The sequence below is a fragment of the Ixodes scapularis genome, unplaced genomic scaffold, assembly GCF_016920785.2.
Source record: "Ixodes scapularis isolate PalLabHiFi unplaced genomic scaffold, ASM1692078v2 PGA_scaffold10__122_contigs__length_95168666, whole genome shotgun sequence".
Classification (NCBI taxonomy): domain Eukaryota; kingdom Metazoa; phylum Arthropoda; class Arachnida; order Ixodida; family Ixodidae; genus Ixodes; species Ixodes scapularis.
In genome coordinates this window covers 44,560,695-44,580,086 of record NW_024609836.1, presented here as the reverse complement: position 1 = coordinate 44,580,086, position 19,392 = coordinate 44,560,695, and the positions used below count along the sequence as shown (strand labels likewise).

Below are 19,392 nucleotides of genomic sequence, written 5' to 3'. Positions count from 1 at the left end.
CAACGCACACGCGATGAGCAACCAATCTGCGCTGGAGAGGTCCACCCCTAAATCGCAAACGGCCTTCATGGGTTTACTCGTCCCCTCTGGTAAATATAGGCTCTCTAAAGTTGCGAATACCCATGGAGCACGATGCCAACGGCTCTTCTCATTGACGGAACTGATTAAAAGAAGTCTATGCGTAGCACAAGTTCGTCTGCTTCGTTTGCAGGAGTTGTGGTGACGTTAGAACGACGCAAAGTTATGATTGGCTCTGATTGAAGGATAGTGCGTCGACCTCAAAGCAAGCTGCCTTGAGGTCTACCCACTATCCTTCAAACAGACCCAATCAGACCCAACCCCTACAAGAAAAGCAGACGAACTCGCGCTCCGCAATGTTTTAGTGCTCTCAGTAGCAGACACGGAGGAACTTCTGAGAGAGAAGGACAACAGGTGCGGAGACATTCGCGAAAACAGCGAGGGAAAGAACATGGACTTGTACGTTTCAGATAAATCTCAAGAATCGCCGAACTCCGAAGACGAGCCCGAAAAGGAGCCCGAAAAGGAGCCCGAAAAGGAGCCCGAAAAGGAAGAAGAACCGAAGCCCACACGCAAACGAGGTTCTCAAGTTCCACAATCGGTCTCTTTTTTTACGAGTATAGCGACCGTGTCCGTTCACTATAAGTATATTAGTCCGAGAGAAGCCGATGCAACAAGACACGAGATTACGGGACTATGGGACTACGAGACACAAGACCTCGTCTTGACGGGCTTTCTTTCAGCTCTCCAGCGCGCGCTCGTCGCGTGCAGGGGCTCTAATCTGGGCACTTGGCGAAAACGTCGGCAAGGAATCCGGCGACCGTGATTGGCCGGCGCCACTCTTGATCCTGGCGTCGGCCAATCACGGCGGTCGAATCCCTCACCTACGTTTTTTTTTTTTTTTTTTTTTTACCAATTGTCTAGAAGTCCCTGGAGAAAGCTCCTTGTGCAGCTGTTATGCTGCAACAGATGAAGAAACCTGGATGATTCCCGAACTTCACAATTAGCATTAATTTCAATGTCCTGCAAAGTAAGCGGATTACTCGCATGATTAATGTACGGGGAAAGTACAGGGTCTGTTCTTTTAGGCGTTAACAACTTAGCTCTAAAACGCCGTAAAAACCACACTAATGCACTCTGTACAGGTGAATTATACGACAAGGGGGACTTAATATAGAGGAATATTTGTCACGATAAGCCAATTAACAAAAATGTATTTGCTTTTAATTAGGGAAGTTAAAGATGTGGTTTCAATTAAATACTTGCCGAGCGTGATCGAAATTTTTTAGAAATATTTGGGGCGATTAGGAAGCGCCGGTTGCGCAGAAGTTACCACTCGTGCGACGGGCGCAAGGCTGTCGGTGATAACATGCGGAGGATTAGAAACGAAACAGCGCGCTGGCTCGTTTTCGCAACTCCATACTTACGCCTTCTGCACGATTAGAAGGTTTAGCGCAGAGCCGCGCCTTCCACGCGCGTACCAAATCTTTCTAAAGTTTGCTTATTTAGTGGTCTTCGATCACGCTCAGCAAATGCCTAATCGGAATCATATCTTTATCTTCAGTAATCCACTACACCTGCACAGACCTCATTAGTCTATGCGGAGCACAAGTTCGTCTGTTTCTTTTGCAGGGGTTGTGGTGACGTCAGAAATACGCCGAGCTCTAATTGGCTCTGATTGATAGGATAGCGGGCACACATTAAAGGGGTCCTGGAATCATATTTAAGTGTCTGCCTTTTATGCGGTTTCCACGTCTCTTGGGGTTCGGGCAAGCCAGCGGGCACGGAGAGAGTAACTAAAAATCGGTGCATCATATTTTAACCGGACGACGCGGAAACCTCCTCCACCGACGGGGGCGACCTGCGGTACTGAAAGTGCGCGAAATGTGACGTCTTTGGTCCTGGGCTTACTACTGGTCAGAGCCGCTAAAAGCTTCTTTTTTTAGTCGAAATACAAAATATAAGTGGCGCGAACCGTTTCAATTATGTATGAAAGTAGTTTTTGTTCAGTATTTTAGATCAGAAAAGAAACAAATGCGGTTTCTAAAGTACGGAAATAAGAAATGACCCGTCGACATACCCGCCACCAAGCGGTGGAAAAGGCGGCGCATACTAGAAAGGAGTAGTGGGATCACGCGCCGACACGGAAAGGTCCCGGATGTACGCGGCAGCGCTGCGGTCGTTTATGGACTGGAGGATCCGACCGGCTCCGAGCGTTCCAAAGGCCTTCAGTGAGCAGCTTTGTCTTGCGTTTTGGCCGTTTCGCGGTAGGGCAGCGCGAAGTGGCTCCCATTCTTAACTTATCTTTACACCGTGTTTGCTGTTGTTTGTGGCCAATGAAGTGTCATGCCGAATTAGTGTTTAATAACGCAGCAAATGCAATGAGAGCCGCTCTGGATGCCCGCTGTATACAGCCTATCCAGAACACGCTTTAGTGGCGCCCTCTCGCGCCGTCGACACGGAGTGCGGCAGCCGTTTGCGCTCGCTGAGCTCACTATCCCTCCTCCTAGTTCACGGCCACGGAAGCAACCAAGGAAGTCACGAGGGAGGTTATTTTTTGCTTGTTTTTGTAATTTTAATTTCCCTATAACTTTTAAAATAAAGCGAAATTCGAGAAAAGAAAAATTGCATTAAGTTACTGCGGTCAGCGCGCTCAGGTTCGGTGCAAATTAAAATCCAGTAAAAAGTGCTTGCAGGGCCCCTTTAAGGCAGCTTCTTTTGAGGTCTACCCACAATCCTTCCAATCAGAGCCAATTAGAGCTCGGCGTCTTTCTGACGTCACCACAACCCCCTGCAAAAGAAGCAGACGAACTTGCGATCCGTACAGCTTCACGTCTCTTCTAAAAACAGCCTTGTAAAGCCATAAAAAAAAAAAACTGTAACGAAGCACTTACCCGCGCCAAGCAAACGTATTATTCGGAGTCATCTCATTGTTACGTGCGCCCTTCGCGAGCGTGGTCACAGCCGAGAACAGTTTTAAACCGTCGAATGATTTGTAAGGGAACTTCTACAATACCAGAACTTTTCCCGTCCGGCCGTCTGCCAGTCCATGCATTTCCTCGGTAAATTTAGCGGGAAACTTGACGCCGTGACACCAGGATTTGACACCGTGACGATATGTGCCGTCGTGGTACCACGTGACTTGACGGCGTCGAATCGCGATGTCAAGTGATACGAAGTGTTCCACAACTACCCGTTAGATGGCGCCAGTGTGTCTACTTCCGTCGTATGAGATCACGAGAGATCCAGTCAGTCGTTAGCAGTCGGTGGTCTGTGAACGAGCCTTAGGCAAAAGGGTTTGTTGCAAGTGCCTACAAAGATTCACGTCTCCATTCAGCGCTGAAAAAGCCGGCCAAGAAATCGAGGTTGCGCAAGGCATCATCTAAAAATTCCGAAAAGCACGGTAAGCTTGGCGAACCCCATTTTACCAAGGAGTTTTTTATTTTTATTTTTTATTTTGTTTACTATGGTTTTGTTACGCCAGACGAACAAAGCACCGAACACGACTTGTGGGAATTACGAAAGTAGCTTTTCCACAATAAAAAAAAAAAAAAAGATTACAATTTTTTTTTTTTTTGTTACAAACATAAATTACTCGTCGCCGAACGCTCAATCTCTGCGCCCACATGTAACGCTAGCAGGTCCGGACCAGATGACATTCACAGCTTCTTGTTATTTGATTCAAACGCGATTTTCGAAAATTTTCAATGGGAAAATGGTGGCCGATGAATGAATGGTGTTAAAGGGACACTGACAGGGTATTTATGCTCGCCGAGGTTTTTAGTTGTACGTGACATATGAGAGCTCAACTACCCAGAACAGAATTTGCGGCTCGAAATTCGGTTTTTTTCCGCCCGAAAACCGCCGATCAAGAACTGGCCGGTTCGAGTCTCGCTCACTCTCTTTTCCGTGGTCACGGGCCGTTTTCTAAGGTATCGATGCGACCACCAAATTTAATCGAAGTCGTGGGTCACTGAAAGCACACACTCAATATTAAAAATAGAAAAAAATATAAAACCCATTTTTTGTGGCTTCTAAAAAGCTGCAAATACGTCGATTGAAAAAAAAGTTCCACAGACAACCGGAAGCATTCTGTGCGTGCGTCGTTTCGCGTATCGTGGGACTCGCAGGGACGGCGATGGCAGCGGACGACGGGCGTGGGACCTCTATTTCAGAACTGTCGTTCGCGGTACCGGCGAATTTTGTCTGCCTTTAAAAGAGAAATTTGGGACTGGTCAAAAGAATTGGTATTCATCCCGTACGACACGCCCGACCACCAAGCCGATTTGCACGAAGACGTCGCCGAGCCGTCGCTCCCTTCTTGTGGCTGAAGTCATCGCTCGCGCAAACGTCAAGCGCGACGTGTCTACTTCGAGTGGAATATGCACGCGTACGATTTCTCTACTAGGTGAGAATGTCGCCAATGCGTGGTGCATCCCGACTTCGACCCGGGAGTGCTTTTGCTAGAGGAAAATCGGCAGCAAACTTTCCAACTTAGTTTATCGGCTGAATTATTACTAAGGAAAAAGATACCCCACTTTCGATATGCCCCAGTAGCTCAGTGGAAAAGACGTCTCCTTCATACGCGGTAGGACCGGGTTCGATCCCCCGTAAAACCTTTTTTTTTTTTTTTTTTCTAAATATTTTCTGATTTCTACATTTCTTTTTTTTTTTACAATTATTACTGAAGAAACAAAAAAAAAAAAGAAACAAATGTTGTGGACGACGCGTCGCTGAATTAGATGGTATGGGATATCCTTTTTGACACCTGCGAACTCAATGTAATCACTGGTATTCATGTTACAAGGCGCAAAAACACGGACACGAGAGAAAGAGACAAACAGAATACCAGCGTTTACCAACTAGCCCAACTACAAGTTCTTCTTCAATGTAATCACTTTCCACAAAATACAAGGAGCATATAAATCAGGTAGCGTCCGCTTTCCGAGGTGCCCGTAAATGGTTTAGAGGAATTGCAGCCAGCCATTGGTCCCGATCCCGTTGATCTTTCGGAAGCTCTGTCGCACAATGCCACTTCTGTTTCGGACGCGGGACATGTGAGCCAGCTTTTCACGCAACATCTTTGGTGTATTCTTTTCGGAGCCGATCAAAATTCACCACGGGCACTCACTACTCATCTCCAACTCCTCAATGTACAAAACAACTCATCTCGGAGTAGAGAACAACGAGCGGAACATACATAACTGCAAAAGAATCCCACGGCGAGCAGTTCCCAAACACCGCATGTCGTCTGCTACCGGGAAGGAGAAAAAAAAAAAAAAAAAAGGGTCGGGTGTAGCCACGTGACTTCCGCCACTCATTCTCTTCTCTCCACTTCTCCGACCTCAGTCGGGTTTCGGTTTCGGTTTCGAGCAGTTGCGCCTTTTGACTTTATTAAAAAAATACGCTACTCTGTTGCAAAATATTAATTGGGTAGTCCTCCGACACCATAATGAAGCGCCTGGCAAAAAATTAAAAAAAAAATTTGGGGGGTGTCAGTGTCCCTTTAACAACGGGGAACGAGCCCCATTTTCTGTCATGTGCGAATAGGCGACTTTGAGTTCGAAGCGAATTGGAGGCGAATGTTGGTTTTGGACGAATATTTTCGAGTCGGATAATTTCTCCAAAGCCTTTCACCACCGTACACCTTGCTTAAACGAAAATTTAGCTAAACTCGTGCAGGTTGTTGTTCTCAACCTTACACTTGCCGACTTCTAAGCTCGGTTAGTTTTGTTGAACTATGGCATGCAAACAACACCATTGTCACAGCTATCCTAATTGAGTGTATTTGTAAATCTGCTTGCTATATGCAAATACTCTGTCTTAAATTAAAAAAAAATGTACGTAAAAAAAAAAACAAGCACGAATGATGAGCGCGGGTTGTCAAGAAATCGCTGGCCTGACAAATGTATGGTCTTGCATACTCATGGCAGGTCCGGCGGATTAGCCCCGTTAGGTGCGCTTCACAGCAAGCACTTGTCACCGCGGGCGAGCAACACCCGCGGAGCCCGCGATCTTTATGGGTATTGCTTCCCCGTAGTGCGCAGGTGCTTGGCAAGAAGCGCACTCAACGAGCCTAACTCGCCGCGATTAACTTTTCGAAAAATACGAATATCGCAGTTCATCTCGAAGCGACTATCGAATAACGTATTATTCGAAACCACTATTCAAAAACTCGAATATTCGGACAACACTACTTCCCACTGAAACTTTAAAAAAATAAAAATAACATGTTTTAATAAGATGACGGTTAATTATAAAACTTTGGCATGTGGTCCAGACCGTTAGCGCTAGATTTGAGCAGAGGCAGAGCATTCAATGATGCCTTCGGGCTTGTTTGCGAACAGTGGGTTGGTCTATGAAAGCTTACGAAACGCGAAACTTGACCAACTGTACTCTTACAGTTTCTAAAACAAACTTGTTTTTAAAGGAATAATTACGCTCATTTAAAAGTTGTGGTATTCAGACATTTGAAGGAAGATGGAAACTCGGTGGACGTATGCTGTCAATCAAACCGCGATTTAAACTTCTGATTTAGTTGCAAGACTTCTTTTTTTTTATTTGGTTGTCGAATGACACACAATTTGATTCGAACGAGTCGATGCCTAATTAACTAGAGCACCGTGTGTTTCCAATTTCAAATTACAGAGAAAGCAAAGGAGAAGGAAGACGGTAAGATGTCGAATTTCATTTACTTTCAACATTCGTATTCTTTTTATGTACGTCATTGCTGTAATGCTAAACAGCTTCGCCTACGTTTCCTTTTTTTTTTTTTTGTCATCAAAATGTTAGCAAACAGTTAAAGCTTTGCGCTCTCTGTGTGTCTATTAATGTGTTGAACCAATTTCGAGGCAAATAATTGACTATCAGAATTTCTCCAGAGCTGTTCCAATAGACCGATCTCATAGCCAGTTTCACCATACCACCGCTGCCACCGTGCATCGTGGGAACTCTATGTAGTCTTACTGAGCGAGCGATAACCCTGCTGAGGGTCTGCGCGAGCAGAGCACGAAGCGACATGAGCTGTTCCGTGAACTGGTTCCTGCCTCCTATAAACTACAGTTATGGCGGCGCCACGCATCCGTGGTCGAGAATTTAGAAAGGATAAAAGAAATAAACCAAATACGATTTCCAATCAAAGTTGTTTTTGTTTAACTATGGTCTTGTTACGCCAGATGAACAAAGCACCGAACACGACTCGTGGAAATTACAAAAACAGCTTTTTCACGACTCAGAAAAAAAATTACAATGTTTTTTGTCGTTGCAAACATAAATTACTCATCGCCGAACACTCAATCTGTGCCCCAATGTAGTGCTAGCAGGTCCGGACCAGATGACATTCACAGCTTCCCGTTATTTGATTCAAAGGAGGTTTTCGGATATTTTCATTTTCAATGGGAAAATGATGGCCGATGAATGAATTGCGTTAACAACTGGGAACGAGCCCCATTTTCTAGTCATGTGCGAATGGTGAATTTTGAGTTTGAAGTGAATTGGAGGCTAATGTTGATTTTGTGACGAATATTTTCCAATCGAATAATTTCTCCAAGCCTTTCAATATCGTGCGCTGTGCTTAAACGAAATTTCGGCTAAACTCGGGCTGGTTGTTCTTGTTCTCAACCTTACACTTGTCCACTTTTAAAGTCGGTTAGTTTTAATGAACTATGGCATGCAAAAGTCATTGTCATAGCTATCCTAATCGAGAAGATTTGTAAATCTGCTTGCTCTATGAAAATACTGTCTTAAATTTCAAAAATGTACACACACACAACAAAAAACAAGCACGAATGATGAGCACGGGTTGTCAAGACATCGTTGCCTAACAAATGTATGTTCTTGCATACTCACGGCGGGTTCGGCGGGTTAGCCCCATTGAGTGCGCTTCACACCGAGCACTCGTCCACTGCGGGCAAGCAACACTCGCGGAGCCCACGAGCTTTATGTGTATTGCTTCCCCGCAGTGCTAAGGTGCTTGGCCAGAAGCGCACTCAACGAGCCTGACTCACCGCGATTAACTCTTCGAGAAATACGAATATCGAATAACGTATTATTCGAAACCACTATTCAACAACTCTAATATTCGGGCAACACTACTTCCCACTGAAACTTAAAAAAAATAACATAATGTTTTTAATAAGATGACGGTTAATTATAAAGCTTTGGCATGTGGTCCAAAGCGCTAGCGCTTCATTTCGACAGAGGCTGAGCATTCGGTGGTGCCTGCGGGCTTGTTTGCAAACAATGGGTTGGTCTATCTGGCCGCTGAAAGATTACGAAACGCAAACTGTGAAACTTGAATTACAGTTTTTAAAGCAAACATTTTTAAAGGAATAATTAGGCTCATTAAAGAGTTGATGAATTCAGACATGTGAAGGGAGATGGAAACTCGGTGGACGTACACTAAAAATCGGATCACGATTTAAACTTCTGATCAAGTTGCAAGGCTTTTTTTATTTTTTTACTTGGTTCTCGAATGACAAACAAAATTTGATTAGAATAAGTCGATGCCTAATTAACTAGAGCACCGTGTGTTTCCAATTTCAAATTACAGAGAAAGCAAAGGAGAAGGAAGACGGTAAGATGTCGAATTTCATTTACTTTCAACATTCCATTTTTTTTTTATGTACGTCATGGCCGTAATAAAAAAAAGTTTTGCCTACGTTTCTTTCGTTTTTCATCATAATGTTAGCTTACATTTTAAAACGTTGCATGTCCTGTTTTTCTATTAATGTGTTGAACCAATTTCGAGGCAAAAAACTGACGATCAAAATTTCTCCGGAACTGTTCCAATAGACCGATCTCATAGCCAGTTTCATCATACCACCGCTGCCGCCGTGCATCCTTGGAACTCTATGTATTCTTACTGCACGAGCGATAACCCTGCTGGGTCTGCGCGAGCAGAGCACGGAGCGACATGAGCTGTTCCGTGAACTGGTTCCTGCCTCCTATAAACTACAGTTATGGCGGCGCCACGCATGCGTAGTCGAGAACCTTGAAAAGATAAAAGAAATATACCGAATACAATTTCCAATCAGTTTTTTTGTTTAGCTTTTTATTGAGGGTTGGGAAAGATGTGCGATGATTTCTTCCTTCGCAGATGAAAATACTTAGTCCAAAGAAGAGCTTCTGACGACTGTCATTTTGGATGTTGCTACGTCTGACCCGTATATCTATGTATATATAGAAGCTCGTCGCCTCGTCATTTGACGAGAGCCAACAGCAAATACTCGAAGCCTGCGCACTAGCATTTTTGACGACATGATAGTGAGATTAAGCGTAGACATATATGTCGGATGCTGGCCCTTGATTATTCTACGTGGTCGTGGGAAACCCTTGTCGGCTAAACCGCTTTCATCGCCACACTGCGCTGTTACTTTTTATACACATGGAACTGTCCAATCCGCGGCTAATTGGCTCTTCTGATCCTTTCGTAGAAGAAGAGCCAGCAACCAAGGGTAAGCTTTATCGTCCAAGGAAAAGAACGTTCGTGACACTTTGCTTGCACGTTTGCGCAAGAATAATCTTTTAACTAATAATTTCTGTGCACTTTTGAGGAGAGATGTTACGTCACGAACAATCGTAATGCCGTCGGCAAAATGTAACGTCACGGACGGAGCGTACCGTCGCGCGCAATATGAGCTGATAAGAGTGTTTCACGGCTCTTAAACGCACCTGGCAATTTTTTTTTTTTTTTTTTTTAGGAATTGAATGCGAATTTGAGGTCCCATATACTTGGGACTTTTTGACGGGAATGAAGACGCATACAAAGGCCTGATCGGATGCTTTAATTCCTATTATACTTGGTTTCACCTCAAGTATACACGCAGCCGACGTTATCAGTTCATATACAAAGCACACCATCCTAGTGCTCGTCAAGTTTGTACGTGTTCCATTATCGCTGAAGCACCCATGAACAGAAAAGGCCCCGTGACTTACGCCTCTGTCGCTGCTTGGTTGGGCCCGTTAGCTGGTATAGGATCAATAGCGGCTGGACTGAAGCTGAAACGAAGCATAGGAAGTATTCACTGGCGGCCATAGCTGTGTGAACGACTGCTGAGCGCGTGCTGATGGCGAGCTTCCAGAGTTCTTTTGTAACGTGCATTCCGCACCCTCAAGATTGCCGGTCTTAGCAGCCTATTAATGTGGGCTCGTTCAGAGCATGCGCTCTAGACATCACCCACAAATATGGCCGCCCAGTGAATATTCCTTATAGAGGGTTTTAGTGGATCGTTGCAATGCACCCGACAACGATACGGGATACGACGCTGCGCAAATGCGGCTGCCGAGTATCGTTATCGGAGTGATCAGAACGATCTACTCAAACTTTTGGGTACATTGTCAAAGCTTGTGCAGCAGTCCCGCATTGCTGTGAGAGCAAGTGGTTTTGCCTTTTGCGCCTCATTCGCATGCGCTCGCGCAACTAGCTTTAGCAGAGTTGGAGCATTGTGGAAGCTGCAGGTGAGCTTTGACAACGTTGTACAAAATAGTGCAGCTGTCGAATCCTTGTACGACGGCGGACTAAAACCGCAACGTCACGGCGCCCACTTCATGCGTTTGGCTTTATTAGATAGCAAAAACACACACACAGAAAAAGGGGATGAGCGCAGTGACGTCGCACTTTTGATGCTGTTTGATTGGATCGTCGGCTCTATAGCGTTGGCCGCGCTCCGACTTTCGCTATCACGTGAAATGACTTGCACGTTCCACGATGTCAGTTGTTCCGCCATTGTGCATGGATTTGAACCTTCTACTGGCGCGAATTTCAAAAAGTGTCTATATTATTCTCAACTTGCACGACCTGGGGCACTAAGCTCGTCAAACACAAAGTTGGAGCCAAAAGTTTGCGGAGCGCGCCGATTGGACGTCGGCGACGAAAGCGCAAAGTCATCGTCGTGATATTCCAATTGGTGCGCTCGGTCAACCTCGGCCCCAACTTTGTCTTTGACGAGTTTAGAGGTCCTGTAAGGGCGCACTGGCACCTATCGAAATGACTGTCATCAGAATGATCGTCGTAGATCACAGGTATCTGCGACGCATAAGTAATTCTAATTTTGCTATGTCCGCGCGATATTAGAGACATTATTTTTTCACGTCACAAAAGCGTAAGCAAGCACCTTTATTGTGAATCCGATCACCCAGGAATCAGGCAGCGCGATTCTTACACCGCGGTGCACATTGCTGAAAGTAGCGATTTTTGTGTGTTTGTGTTTGTGTAAGGGGGGGGGGGGGGGAGAGGGCGGGGTTTAACTGACATAACATGCTGCGACTTTTACAGAAGTGACCCTGGATGCGAGCCCGTTGCCGAACAAGGACCGATGATGGGGAGTGGACGGCAGGTTGTTTCCTCCCACGTCACCTCACGAACAGTACAAGGGGGATGAATGGGCCTGCACGTGGCACTTAAAGCGTTGGTTTTTTTTTTTTTTTTTTTTTTTGTGTGTATATTTTGAAACAGCCCCGTAATGAAAAATAAAGCGGCCTGAACAACCTCGGAATAAAGGCTATACTTGGTTGCTCCCCATACTTGTCGTTTATATCCGTAATCTAGGTTCACTTTCCCGAAAGCCGCTCGGGAAAACCATTTGCTGCGAATTACGACGGCAGCTCGATGAATGACGAGGCTTAAAATATTATTACACCTAATAAAACCTCATATTCAAACCCTGAGACAAGAAGAAAATAAAATAGCTGACATTTTGTGTCGTCCTGCCCGTTATTCCATTCCCTCCGTGCTGGTGGTGCGTTGTAAAGTATTAAAAACGCGAAAAACACGGACTAGTGGAAGGACGTACACCACAAAGCGCCATCGACCGGTGTTGCATCGGGGAAACGGGTGGGAAAGGGGAAAAGGCTTGGGGAAGGGAAGGTGGTGGAGGGGGAGGGGAAGGGGGGTTCGCGGGGGATTATTGCCCTGGGAGCCGCTCTAGGGAGGGAAAGGAGCAGTGGGGGTCACCCTAGTGACGGCCCCTTTCCTTCTTTCTTGTTATGATCTAAATCGGGGGTCTCTAGTCTTTTTGGCTAAGGGGCCGGGTTAAGCATCTGTAGCAGTCTCGGGGCCAGAATAAAGGGTAATTAAAAAAGGGAAAAACGATCCTAGATCTCCCAAGGTGAATGTCGCAGCTCGTTGCTCGCCCTCTCGCGGTGGAAACGGGAAGCTCTCTTGTGAGGGTCCCCCGGTTCTCCTGCTCAGCGGGCATGGCGGAACTCCTCGCAATCATGGCTTGTCAACAACTATTGCCGAATGCGAACAATACTCTTCACTGTCCCAACGTAGTGCTGCAGGCGGTATGAGATTGTACCTTACTGGAGAGCTTTACTAGTGCGTATAGAAGCGCGTTTGCGTTTGAGTTGCGTACTCCATGCTGCGCATGCGCGTCGTCGCCATGGACCAATCCAAGACCGCAATTTTGGGCCCCGCGCACGGAAAGTGTGGAACACGCGTTAACGCAGACAGAGTGTTTGCGTTCACTCGTATACGCAATACTAAAACTCGCTACTGTTTCACCGGTTTTCCAACGCGAACAAAACGTGATGCAGTGAGGTGCAAGCGAGTAGCCGTTCTTTCGAATTGAAAAAGCTGAGACTGACAAAACGACGGCGCGTACAAATTAAAGCAAATGTTCTAGAAAGTTCTGTAAAAACTATTTTTTTTGTGTGTGTATTTTGGGGCATTTGATTCGGAAAGATTGGCGGCGAATACGGAAGTATTGTCAAATGTCGCGACTTTGATAGCATCATATGTTTACTCACAGACGTCATTTTACATGGCTCTCTCAGACTATAATAGTCGATGACAGGTCCAGAAGGAAGTGAAAGCTCCTCCCACCTCTTTCGCCTTTCTTTCCGGACGCTGGAGAGGAGGTCGCCTCCTCTCCAGCCATGGGCGCGCAGGCGCAGTAGCGGCTACTTCGTTGCGGAGGGCTTAGCGGAGGAGGAAACGCTGTTTACGAAAACTCCCTAATGTAAAAGTTATCTGGCAAAAGTAAAAAGGTCATTTCATGGTCCCTTTAATATTGTCCTATTGGCTAAGAAAATTCACCAGACGTAAACCAAAGAGCATGGAAAATTTTGTACATTTGCTCAGTGCAAAAGACTAATGAGAATGATTGAACCAATGCTTACACAATATTAAATAGTTGTGACAATGCGCACTCTAGTGACGTCATTTCTTTACGTCACGAATTTTTGTTTGTTATAAAGGGGGCACGTAAGCAAGCACCTTTATTGTGAAGCCGATCACCCAGGAATCAGGCACCGCGATTCTCACACCGCGGTACCTTCACTGCTGAAAGTTGCGATTTTTATGTGTATGTGTGCGTGTGTGTGGGGGGGGGGGGGGTGTTAGCTGCCTCCCCCCCCCCTCCTCCTCCCCCCCCCCCCTTTTGGCTACGTGCCTCGGCGAAAGTATATCTCGTTCTTCCTGGTATCAAGTACTTGCTGGTATCTTCGTTTGCCCATTTGGAATAAAGCCCCTTCATGTTTCAAAAGTAGACGTTACACGTTACACGAGGCACGTGTAACGTGCAGCCATGGGAAGATCATGGCGGCACAGCGATGGACTGAGCTAGATTTCAGCAACGTTACTTTGGATTTCAGACCATTGATCTCTTTTGTAGTAGGCTGGATCGCGGACCCGGAGCCCGTCGGTGTCGCCACCGGCGGCCATGTTGCTTGACACCATGCAATACACGCAAGTCTATGGGAGGAACGCACAGAAGGAAGAATATTGAACCATGTACGCTGTGCTCGGAGGCGAGTATTTCATGGTGTGCTGCGAACCTTATGTCGGGTGTTTGGAGATCGAATCGGTATATGTCAAACGTTCGGTCGCCGACTAAAAATATCAAACGTACAGGAGCACCTACGGCTGAGCGGGCAAGGTTGCTCTCATAGGAGTAAACAAAGGAACTTGCCGTCAATGAGACCATCCTCGTGGAAGCCCAGAAGTTGATGAATGTCGAAAAAGTTCCATCTCGACAGCGGGTTTCTGGGAGTGAGCGAATCCCTTCGTGCTTGTCGTCTGTTAAACCTAACTCAACGAAACCGCCACCGACCCCGCGGTAACTCTATACCCGTTTTCACCTCAAGAACCATAGTAAAAAAAGTCCGGCGCCACGCGGACCATTACTAATTTCGCCCTTTATGTGGATAATTAAGATATATGTGGGTAAACCTTATATTATATATATGTTATCTTATCCAGACGTACACGTTTCAAATGCCAAAAGCATCGCTTTTTCCTCCGATAACCAAATCTCGTAAGAACTATTTCGCGCCGCGTATGAACAATGCGCAAAACTTCCTTTTTTCTTGAGGTGAAAATGGGTGTAGGTATCTCTCAGTCTCGCCTCATTGAGCTGTACTACAGTGGAGTCACTCTCGACCACAAAATATTTATTTATGAGATCTGCGAGGGCTGTCAATTGTAATGTTTGTTCGCAAGCTATTTAACGGGCTTATCCAAAAGCATGTACCAACAAGCTCAACTCTTAACCGTTATTCAGTGCCGAAAACAGTTTCGAAACGGGGGAAACTGCACTTTTTCTCGTTCTCATTGGCTGGAGTGAATCAACGGCCGCCGGTGGCGACACTCGGCCCCAGCCCCCAGCTGCCGTGGCCGCGGTCCGCGATTCAGCCTGCTACAATCATCAAGGAGGATAGTACTTCTAACCTCCTTGACAATCATAGACTACAATAGAGATCAGTGTTTCCAAGGAGGTTAGAAGTACTAGGAGAGGGCACGTTGCAATATTGGTGAAGCCTAGCCATAAAAAGTTTATACAATGTTGTGGCCATGGTTGTGGCCAACGTGACCGTAGATCTCTCTGGCTATTGGTGCGCGTGACATGTCACGTGTGAGATGGATGGTTGACTGTAGGACACCTTGCAGGCTTGCGCGCGCTCCGTCCGGTGGGTTTTATCAGATTGAAGGCTGGCCTGCGGTGTATTCTAGTACCCCATAGCTAGACGAAGGCTAGCGACGGTCACGTGATGTGGTCGCGTTGGCGTGGTAAGTGAGGAGAGTAAGGAGGAAAATGAGAAAGAGTCGAGACGTCAAGGGAGCATGGCTTGTGGAGGGTGGAGGCTTCACGGCTGTCGTCATGCCCTCTCCTACGCTTCTATCCTCCTTGAGTGTTTCAGACGCCATGTCCTTCCCAGAAGTGGCGCGCGGCACGTGTCTCGAGCATTTCCTCAACAATGAACGGCGTCACTTTTACCAAGATAGAGGGGCTTTAATTTGGAAGATTTGGAAACGAAATATTATCCAGTGCTTTAATTTGGAACGCGTTGCAGCGCCGCGCCGGTAGCAGGACCAACGATGAGCAGGACCGTGGTCAGCCACGGGCCAGTCGGAAGACTTCCGCGGGCCAGGATTTGGAGACCTCTGGTCTAAATAAAAATATTCTACTAGCCGCGGCTCTCCTGAGAACGAAGGGCGAGGGTAAGACGGGCCGGGGAGGAGGGGGAAGCAGACCAACGAGGTAGAGGGGCTTAGAGTGATAAACCGGAAGTTCGGAAGTGGCACCCCCCCGGTTGCCGCCATATTTTACGCAAATGTGACCACTCGTCACGTGACCTCCCAAGAGCCGTGACGTCACAGGTAAGATGGCAGCGCCCAGAGCTGGCGGATGCGAGTTTGTTCGGTGCGCGTGATGTGCAGCTGCTTTCCGACGACTACGGGCTTCTTCGTGCTCGCTGACGCAGGTATAATGTGAAAATATGAAGGAATGAGACTTTATACCGTTTTTGCGCAAGATCGCTCTGGATCATCTGGATATTAACGCCTGTGAGACAGCATCAGCTCTGCATCGCCGTACCGGTGCTTGGATTCCGGGATGTGTCCGAGGATCGATATAACTTTGAGTGCTTTTAACATGAAATTTTCGCATTCTCTTAGCTTTGTTTGAACGTTGAAATATCTGAGAATCTACGCGAAATGTATACGTCGCGTTAGGCCCTAAGGGAAGTTGATTCAGCCCTCCGTCACCGAACAACCAGAGCAACTTTTAGCGAGGAAGCTCCTGCGATTTTAACCTTTTGTGCTAATCCACGATTCGACATTCGATCGCTTTTCTTCCTTTTTTTTTTGTGTGTGTGTGAGTGCGAAGTGCACCCTTATTTTCAGCTACGAGGTTGGCGTTTTATTGAGTATGGGGAAGAATAAATCGTTGCAGGCACCTGCTTCAAAGCTATTCGACTTGCTATAAGGACAACTGTTTTGGTGCATGCATAGATTAACTGCGCATTTTTTCTTTTTTGTAGGATTTATTGCAGCTATACTCTTTTCCATCAGGAGTGCATTGTATTAGTCGGTCAATTATTTAATTGTTCTAATTACCTGGATAAGATGATTCATATTTGTGTTCATCCCTTTCCTGGAGAGCAGTCTTGTTGAAAACTGTTGACTACCATTCCTTTCGGTCTCTTCAATAGACTCTTTGTAAAAGTGTGGGCTGTCTATACTTCGCGTCACCGTAACTTGGAAAAGGCCAACCGCCACAGCCCCCTCGAGCCAATCAGAGAGACGGAGCGAAAGTGTGTGACAAATCTGTGCAGACAAGCATTCTGGTGATATGCTGTCATGTGCCTCTCTCCAATGTGTGTATTGACTCACCGAGACCGTAGCCTTTGCCGTCTGCCAAATTCTGATGAAACAAATTACAGTAGCTACTACTGTAATTACCCCAGGCTTTCATACTTTGGGTATTTGTTCGACAAGAATGTTATGTCCGCCATCCCTGTGAATTCGGCTCGGCACCTATTGGACTCGAATGCTGCATTGGCGTTCGACGTGAACTGGGGCCCATTTGTGTGCATTGCGCCGAAAAAAATGGTGACGGTTGTGTTGCTTGATAAGGTTCTGCAAAGGGTCTATTGTGTCATACATATAGGAAGTGTCATGCTACATAACAATGCATCAACACATACTATTAAACTATATGCTCAGAGGTGTGTTTGTTTTTCCAATTAACAAGTTACAGCAGTGTGCTTTAATGCTATTATCATGTGTGTAGTTTTAAGTATCCTCTCTGCAATGCCTACGAAGGCCCCTGGAAGGAATAAATTAATAAATAACATTTTCACATCACTGGAGTTGGTTTTCGGATGCACCACATGTTCAGGAAAGGTTGAACGAGTGCAGCCCCTTGCAAGAAGTCTGCCAGTCTGGTATGACCCCTTAATTAATATTGAAGGGTCAGAGAAGCGAGTGTCCTCGTAAGGTCCAGAGCGTGCAATGGACACAATTCTCGGTGTGTAGACTCTCAAGGCATGAAGGCAAGCGGAAATATGTTTATCTGGTTAGTGTATCAAATATGTTTATTTCCACTTGATTACATAATTATTGATTCTTAGTAAATGGTTCCATAACGAGTTCTTTCTGCGACAGTCTCGTGTCAGGCGTTCAGTCGTAGCACCTGTGGACCTTGTTGTCGGATGACGCTCCTGGCACGTCGGTGTTCAGTTTGGTCGAGTGGCAACTTTGACCGACTGATGCTGTCTTGTAATCATACGTCATGTGCACTGAAGCTGCAGGGCTGGCTTCTAATCCGAAAATTTTCCTGGTAGTTTTCGCCATCAATGTAGCAAGCTCGGGCATGTACTATTGCTTACGTGGCTGTGCCTTTTGCTGTACCGTTGACTTGAAAGCTGGCAACAATTTTTGTTTGCTATCCAAGTCTGGTGATGCTTGCAGTTCACTTTTGAGAGCAACCAACCATTCTATTCCTTCAAGTCACTCAGGGGCATTCTCCCTCAAAGTTGGAAATTGTGTGCTTCGTGGAGTGGACACAGAAAATTGGTGTCAGCAAATTTTTAGGTATTGTCCTTGGACGACAACCGACACCAAATCCACTGTCACTGCATCGCCGCTCACCTGCTTTGTCGTGCTTACCTCTTGTTGAGGTGAGCTCCTCGAGACGTAATCGAGGGTCGTTTGGCACGAACCCTCGCCGAACAATTCATTGGTACGGGCTGCTTTGGTAGACATGGTCGGCTTCATGCAGTGGTAGCAAAGTGGTTTTTGGTCGCACATTCGCATCACCTACGTTTCCCTCGGTGTACTTTGTTGAGCACAGTCCTACACATGATGTCGGGAATGCTTCGGCGTTAGAGTGTCTCATTGAATTGGCATTGAATACTAAGGGGCAGCCGGTGGCGGTCGTCGTGCCAATGTGGCACGTTGCCCTTGGTTTGTCAGATGCCGCTTCGCTCGCAGAAGTCTCGGTTGAAATACCTGTCAAACTTGTTCCGAAACAATCTCGGTAATCAAAATAAGAGCCGGGCAACTGATGGCAGGAAGTAGCTTCCTGATCTCCTCCCAGACAACGTCGTGGGTGATGTCGTGGATGCCTGGGAGGCTGGCGTCGAAGTAGTAGCTGGACAACTCGAGTGTCGAGACGCCGGGAAGTTGTTCATAGTGGCAGGCTCGGGCATGCAGTGCACATTCCATGTTGGAAGCCTCAGTGATATGAACACTTCGACTGTTGTTGGGGTGTTGCGGACAAGGCTGCCGAAGGTGTTGTCCCTCACGTGAGGCGCATGGGATTCTTAGGTTCTTGTCTTCTGTAGCATCAAGGTCGGCGTGGGCGCTCGATCAAGCGCAAAACATCCTCCACGAGTGTGGTGGCGCTCTCATTAGGACAGTGTCCTGGACAGAATCAAGAATGCGGCTCTCTTTCGTTGATGTTGGCTGTCGGATGCGCGCTTCAGCTTGATCTTGCAAACTTCCCATGACGTTAAGGAGGATCCATGGTTCTCAGACCAGCGCCGGCAGTTGCTTCCACGAGAAGTATAGGTTCTGCAGGAGCTGGTTGTCTGTCCACCCAATGTGGCGGGCGACACTGTCATATTGTTCAATCCAGTCCTTGACGTCTTCATACAGCTTGCATGAAAAAGCGTCGGAGTGTAATTTGCGACGGGCATGCAAACAATGGTGGGAGGGGACACGGTTTGCTGCTACAGGTTTGTCATTGTTGGCTTAGTCAGCTTCGGATTTTCTGACAGGAGACCGAATTCCGGTGGTTTTTCCTGGTAGCAGCAACTGGCTCGGATTTCAGGTGCTTCGTGGTGTATTTCCGAGCTTACTCCTTGTGGCACTCGATCGTCTTGCGGTTTTTCTGCCAGGCTCGGGTCAGGACTTTGCCTACGGCTCGACAGGGGTATAAGACGCAGAATACTCCGCCAGCCGTGTCCCATTATCGGGTAACTCGGCTGAAGAGCCGCCGGGTTCACACAGAGTGAAGGGCTACGGGTAAAGTGCCCAGCACCTCCACCTGAACATACGATTACAGCTGAGCATGACCTGCAGTGTCCCAGAATAGTGAATATTGATAGAAGATAGGACTGGAACAAGGATCCGTGACAGTATAACAA

At 46.6% G+C, this 19,392-nt stretch overlaps 1 long non-coding RNA gene across 1 annotated transcript; it reads left to right on the top strand.

Annotated features, from left to right (window-relative positions):
- Nucleotides 1-561: 561 nt before the first annotated feature.
- On the top strand, nucleotides 562-11,410 carry LOC115330683. The gene is made up of 3 exons (XR_003920328.3): nucleotides 562-599; nucleotides 3,356-3,421; nucleotides 11,294-11,410. It is a non-coding gene; the product is annotated as an uncharacterized LOC115330683 (long non-coding RNA).
- Nucleotides 11,411-19,392: the final 7,982 nt, after the last annotated feature.